The sequence below is a fragment of the Seriola lalandi genome, unplaced genomic scaffold (assembly GCF_002814215.2).
Source record: "Seriola lalandi dorsalis isolate HSWRI2012SDOR001 ecotype SW California unplaced genomic scaffold, Sedor1 jcf7180002055009, whole genome shotgun sequence".
Classification (NCBI taxonomy): Eukaryota; Metazoa; Chordata; class Actinopteri; order Carangiformes; family Carangidae; genus Seriola; species Seriola lalandi.
In genome coordinates, this window is record NW_019525552.1 from 354,285 (window position 1) to 360,876 (window position 6,592).

At 43.7% G+C, this 6,592-nt stretch overlaps 1 long non-coding RNA gene across 1 annotated transcript in view; it reads left to right on the forward strand.

The window, feature by feature from the left end:
• The window catches only part of LOC111647838 (uncharacterized), an 83,110-nt gene that overhangs the window by 25,706 nt on the left and 50,812 nt on the right, over window positions 1–6,592 (forward strand). Inside the window, exon 3 of the long non-coding RNA XR_002760077.2 lies at window positions 5,889–5,942. This is a non-coding gene — a long non-coding RNA (uncharacterized LOC111647838). The remainder of the gene's footprint in view (window positions 1–5,888; window positions 5,943–6,592) is intronic.

Here is a 6,592-nt window from a genome sequence, read left to right on the forward strand (position 1 = left end):
AAGTTCCAGAAGTCCTGACGGCTGGTTTTAAGGCTCAGTTTCTGAATACAGGCTGTGTGCATTTCTCTGTGGACTGAGGCTTTGATACTTTCACAGTATTAATATATAATATCTGTCAGTGAGACTCACCTGTCGACCTGGTCTTTGCATTAACTGATGTCCAGGATTAGAGTTTCTGCAGCAGGACCAAAGTGCAACAGTCACATTTCACATCATTTGTATGTGTTTGTGATGTTGTTTGTTTTATTGTTATTTATATATATATTTACACACACACACACACACACACACACACACAGTAATATGGACATGCTTAAACAAAGACACACAGAGTCAGACACTCTGCACATGAACCCGCTCACACTCCCGCTCGGTTTTCTCTCTCCTCACAAACCAAACACTGTAATTTATCTCCATCTCTCTCCCGGCCCGACCTCAGGCCATTAAAGGTTTCCCGTTCGGTTTGCGGCCGCAGAAATGTCAGAGCCGTGGATTCCAGCGCCGGGCAGAGAGGCCGATCTGTGGTGGCACAGCGCTGGGCTAAATGTGCTGTGCTTTTGTCCGTGGGGTGCTGCTGCTTTTTTAGGCTGTGTGTGTGTGTGTGTGTGTGTGTGTGTGTGTGTGTGTGTGTGTGTGTGTGTGTGTGTGTGTATGTACGAACACTGAATGAAGAAAATACTAAAACCTGACGCAGAGTTTTCTCTGAGTTTAAAACTTCTTCCTCTCTGACTGTCCTCCTCCCTCTCCGTCTCCTGCTCTGCGATCGATGTGAATTTAATAAGAGGAATCGATGAAGGTTAATGGCTTTCACCTGGATTCACCTCCGCGGTGCTGCTCTGGATACAGTGGCGTCATGGAGCATGTGCAGAAGGAAGCATGTGCTTTGTGTCTGGAACATATCTATCATGTTGACATCGGTCTGAGGTCGTGCTGTGGTTGCTAGGACGACTCAGCCGGACTTTCTGTGACCAGTAAACTGAAGTCGGGGTGTAAAAGTGGTGGACTGCCCCTTTAACCTGTCGTCTCCTGCTGCTGCCTTCACTGCTCAGAGAGAGTGGGAATTTATTGATGCAGTCTGATTGTTTGAGGCGTCAGAACAAAGCCGGTGATCAGAGAGAGTTTCATGTCGATAATGTCGATGTGACGACTCCGGTCGATCACACACCAGAACGAGCTGCCAACTCAAGTCAAATAAGGTTATATGTCTTATCAGGTCAGCAGTCCTGGGACTTACGCTTGACATGCACTGGGTCAAACTGAATTAAATGTAGAGAGTCACTAATGTTTTTACCCATTCAGTCTCCCTGTAAACCTGAGACTGTCTGAAAAACTTGACCTTCACTAAAACCTTTATTTCTCAGCCTCTGAATCAGGTAGAAACATGAAACAAAAACCATGTGGGAGCTTTAAACCTCAAGCTCTGGCTTTGCCTTGGAAATTAAATATATGTGTATGTCTGGAAAAACAAGCACATTTCAACATTCTTAGTTCAGTTCAACTTTTTTTTTAAACGTTTATTGATCTCTTAAAATATATTGATAAACATTATTTTAAATGCAGTGATTTACATTGAAAGCCAAAGGTTTCAGGTCTCACATGTTTTTGATTTCATGTCTCTTTCTGCTTCAGAGGCTGAGAAATAAAAGCGTCGCATCAGGTGAATCTTTTCCTCTTGCTAACAGGGATAACTCCTCCTCCTCCTCTGACTGGTCTGAGCCTTGACTAGCTGGTTAGCAGGTTTGCAGGTTGAAGTCAGTGTCGTCCAGGTAACTGCTGTAATCTGCTTCAGTATCGTTTCCTTCACTGAGGTCGTCAACTTTTGCCCAAGCCGCGACTTTAAAACCTTTTTTACGGCAAAAACTGCAGAAAAAACTAATTAAATACATTTCCCATAATGCATTTCACCTCCCTCAGACAAATTTCACCGGTCACCCGAAAAAGACGACGTAATCATTTACTACGTGTGTACGCCCCATCCCTGATGTCATATAGTTGGACTGGTCGGCTAAGCCGGCTCTACTTCCTGTTCTGGAAACTGCAGCGTTTCCAGCCTGAAGAAGCAGGATGATCAGTCTCAAGGTTCCCGGTTCCAATCCCAGCCGCCCCAGTAAGAGCTGCTGCCACCCAGAGGTGCAGGGCTGTGGTTTTACTGGGACTTCCCCCTCAGAGAGATAAAGATTGGGTTTAAAAACATTCCCACGCCGCCTTAATGAAGCTTTCCAGACATGTTTCAAGTCTTCCGGGTCCAGAATCCACATTCTGGTGGTAAACAACCTGTTTTGTTTTGTTTTTGTCGGGAAGCGGCGGGTGATTCGTCAGCTGACTAGCTCTCCTTTATCTGATTGTTTTTTCCTTCAGTCAATTTCTCGCAGGAAGTTCAGTCATAGTGAGGTCGGAGTCTGACAAACAGCAGCAGCTGAAAAATAAGAACGAAAACAAGTTGATGAAGACAGAAGTCAGATTTAGATGAGTGTGCAGACACGATGGAAAATCACAGTTATATGCACTGCAATTGAAAAAAGATGTTCACAGTGGATGTTTCTCAAAATCACATGAACGTGTGAGAGGATGAAGCAAACACACACACACACACACACACACACACACACACACACACACACACACTACCGACGAGATCAAAACATGCTGCTGCAGAATTGTCACGTTTTTATTTCTACAGATGAATGTGCACAAACAAAGTAAAATGAATTAAAAGTAAGAGCAGATGTTCTGTAATACAACAGCGACGACTCTCAGTATCAGCTGATTAAACAAAGAGGCAGAAAGTTTGGTATTTTTGATCAATAAATGATTTAAATGATCGATCAATTCTCACTGTTTTAGTTTTTTTTTTTTAATTTAATGAGCCCATTGACTAATTAACTGTTTCAACTCTGATTAACACAATCATATCTGGACTGACCAGTAAGCAACATGACTTTTGGACCAGCATTATTTATTTTATTAAATAGAAATAAATATATTTTATGAAAAAAAATATTCAATATTTCCCACAACTTTCAGTTGATAAACCTTACTGTATGGAAGCCCTGAGAGGCGTGTGTGTGTGTGTGTGTGTGTGTGTGTGTGTGTGTGTGTGTGTGTGTGTGTGTCTGGCAGGTGGACACACAGTTCTGTGAGTCCAGTCGTGCACCATCAGATATAATGCGCCAGCCAGCTAGCCGTGCTATCTGAGCTAATTTCCTGCCGCTAACAGGAAGGCTGCCCTTCTGGTGACATTGGTGTAACGCTGGAATCCTTCCCCCCACCTCCTCCCCCACCTCCCCTCCCCTGGTGCACAGTCACTGCCAGATAATGAGGTTGCGTAACAGTTAAACTCTTCCCTGTGTTGTTAATATCGATTAGCCTGCTCCATCTGACGTACAACAGACACACACAGGGGCGCTCGGTTGCCAGTCCGTCAGCTGGCAGATCAATCAGAGCCTAATGAGATAAACGAGCTCACTAATTAGTTAACGAACCGCTGGCTGACTGACTGACACAAGCACACACAGAGCCAGCCTGGCAGCTTCTCCTCCTGTCGGCTCGGGGGAGGAGGAGAAGGCAAGAGTTCCTCCACAAAATAAAGTCCGGGGCAATTTGATCTGTAAACGTCATTGTTTTCAACAGGGAGTTAAAATAAAGTCTTAACTGTCCCTTTTTATTTCACAGGTGTAAGAGTGAAGCTTGAAATGGGTTTTAAATATATATTTAATGAGTTAATTTGATGTAAAACTTTAAATGTAAAGACTGGTGGCTGCAGCGGTTCAGTCCTGAGACAGTTCACCATTTTGACCAATACAAATATTCACTTTCTTTTCTTTCTGAGAGTTAAATGAAAAGACTGATGCCACTCTCGTGTCTGTGTAATTTAGCCATAAGAAAAGTAGCTTAGCTTAGCATAAAACCTGGAGGCAAGGAAAAATTGTTAGCCTGGCCACTTACAAGCTAACAAACAGCATAAACAAATACTACGCTAACCGTTCTGAAATTATGTTAACTACACTCACCATTATGAAAAGATGCCAACTGTGCTAACGTTATCAAAAGATGCTAACTACGCTAACCTTTATGAAAAGATGCTAGATAGATGTTGAATATTCCTTTAGCACAAACTTGACCCAAATATGTCGTTACATTGGTTTGATATAAAGGCTCCGTCTGGGTTCTCTCACCTTATTGGATCTCAGGACAGAGTCAGATGAGCTCATCGTCTCTCTCACAGGTGGATGGAAAAACTGTGAGCGACGCCTAGCTGCAGACGACACCTAAATCATCTTTCAAATGGATAAAAAGCTGTTCTTTCTTTTTGCGTCTAAGAATTTGCTGGAAATGGAATCAGGGAGTTACAGCTGAATTTAATGCCAGAGTGTGTCGGAAAAAGACTTTACTCAAATGAGGCTCAAATTGGCCGGTAGTTGGAGTAAGAATTCCCAAACACGTATCCAGGCTGGAGAGGCTGATTCAGATCTGACACTCTCTCTGAGGCGACGCTTGTTTCAGCCTGTGGTCACCTGCAGGTACCTGTGATTGACAGCTCTGCCCCGCTAACCCTGACACACTGCTGTTTATCATAGACCGTGTAGCTGTGTGTGTGTGTGTGTGTGTGTGTGTGTGTGTGTGTGTGTGTGTGTGTGTGTGTGTGTAACACTAAACTGGATACCCCTGATGTCTCTGGGACCAAAGGGGCTTCTGTGAAACAGACACATAACTGGAGCGTCCGCCGGGACAGCCCCGCGTAATTATAGCTTCATGGGGCAAGCCTGAACAGAGAGACACACAGACAGACAGACAGATAGGCAGACAGACAGGCAGACAGAGAGACAGACAGGCAGGCAGACAGATAGGCAGACAGACAGGCAGACACACAGACAGACAGACAGGCAGACAGAGAGACAGACACACAGACAGACAGGCAGACAGACAGACAAGCAGACAGAGAGACAGACAGACAGACAGACAGACAGATAGGCAAACAGACAGGCAGACAGAGAGACAGACGCACAGAGAGACAGACAGACAGGCAGACAGACACACAGACAGACAGGCAGACAGACACTCTCATATTGTGATATTTAGAGATTTAAGATGCTGGTTGATATTTCATCAGACTTCTGTCTCTTTGATGTATATTATTAAGAAACTGCTTGTTGCAGGTTTTGTTTTGCACTGATGTAGTTTCTTCACATGTTTGTTATAATGTGAACAGTTTGTGTTGCACTGGTTGTGTGTTTTAATCGACACTATTTGTCCTTTACTCTTCCCTGTGGGGACAAATGAACTAAAATTGAATTGCACATATTTCGTGTTAAACACAGAATTCTGTTGCTCATTAAAAAGCCTAATGGAAATTGTCTAATGGAAGTTAAACTAAAGTTTAATTGTTAAAATGAGCTTCCTTAAACAGCTGGACACTGTAGCTTTTAGCAAACATTAATTAATAAGGAGTAAACAGTGAGTTTTATCAGGGACTATTTTCAGCTGCGGATTCACACACATTTGGTTTGCTAGAAGAAAAACGTCCAACGTGATCAGAACTTGTACCGTTAACACTATGAAAAGGCAAACTGACAGGAGCCTACACTGTTAGCTGCAGACAGGATGTTAGCAGTGAACAACTACAGTTCCCATGAGGCTTTGGTAGCTCAGACACATGGGAAGTTTGACCAAAACATGAATCTATTTAGTGCAGCTATAGATAATAATTCTGCTTTGAATATGGACAGAAAACCACAGACCATCATGCAACAGGTTGTCGGGAGCATTGTGTGTGTGTGTGTGTGTGTGTGTGTGTGTGTGTTGTGTGTGTGTGTGTGTGTGTGTATTGTGATGAAAACAGAAGCATCATAAACCCGTGTCCTCACCTGCTCCTCCGTCTCTTCACACAGAGCTCCTGTCATGGCGGAGTGTAACAGGTGTTCCCTCCCCGCTGCAGGAATCAGGTATGTGTTGATTTTCTGTAATTAAAGTCAGGGATAACCTTTGTGTTTTGAGGTTTGACTCGTTAATTTTAATGAACAGAAGTTTGGGGTAAACACTGTTTTTTTTCTTTTTTTTTGTGCTGTGTTTTCCACTGAGGGAAGTTTATGGTAACCTTTAGAGGCTGACGTCAGCCGCTGTTGTCAGCTGTACCTGCACAGCCGGCTGCTGCTGTGTGTGTGTGTGTGTGTGTGTGTGTGTGTGTGTGTGTGTGTGTGTGTTAGAGAGGCAGGCTTCTCTTTAATGAGGGTGAACTCGAGGGTTTGTGCTCAGTCTTTGTTCAGCCTGCTGGGAAGGTTGCTGGCATACGGGTATTTGTGTGTGTGTGTGTGTGTGTGTGTATATATATATATATATATATATATGTGTGTGTGTGTGTGTGTGTCATCCTTGTTATAAGTGGGAAGCCCCCTACACACACTTCAAGACTTCTATTAATGAACACCGCCTTTTCAAAGTAAGTCAAGTCGAGTGTGTGTCTCTGTAGAATTTGTGCGTGTGCGTGTGTGTGTGTGTGTGTGTGTTGTGTGTGTGTGTGTGTGTATTGTGATGAAAACAGAAGCATCATAAACCCGTGTCCTCACCTGCTCCTCCGTCTCTTCACACAGAGCTC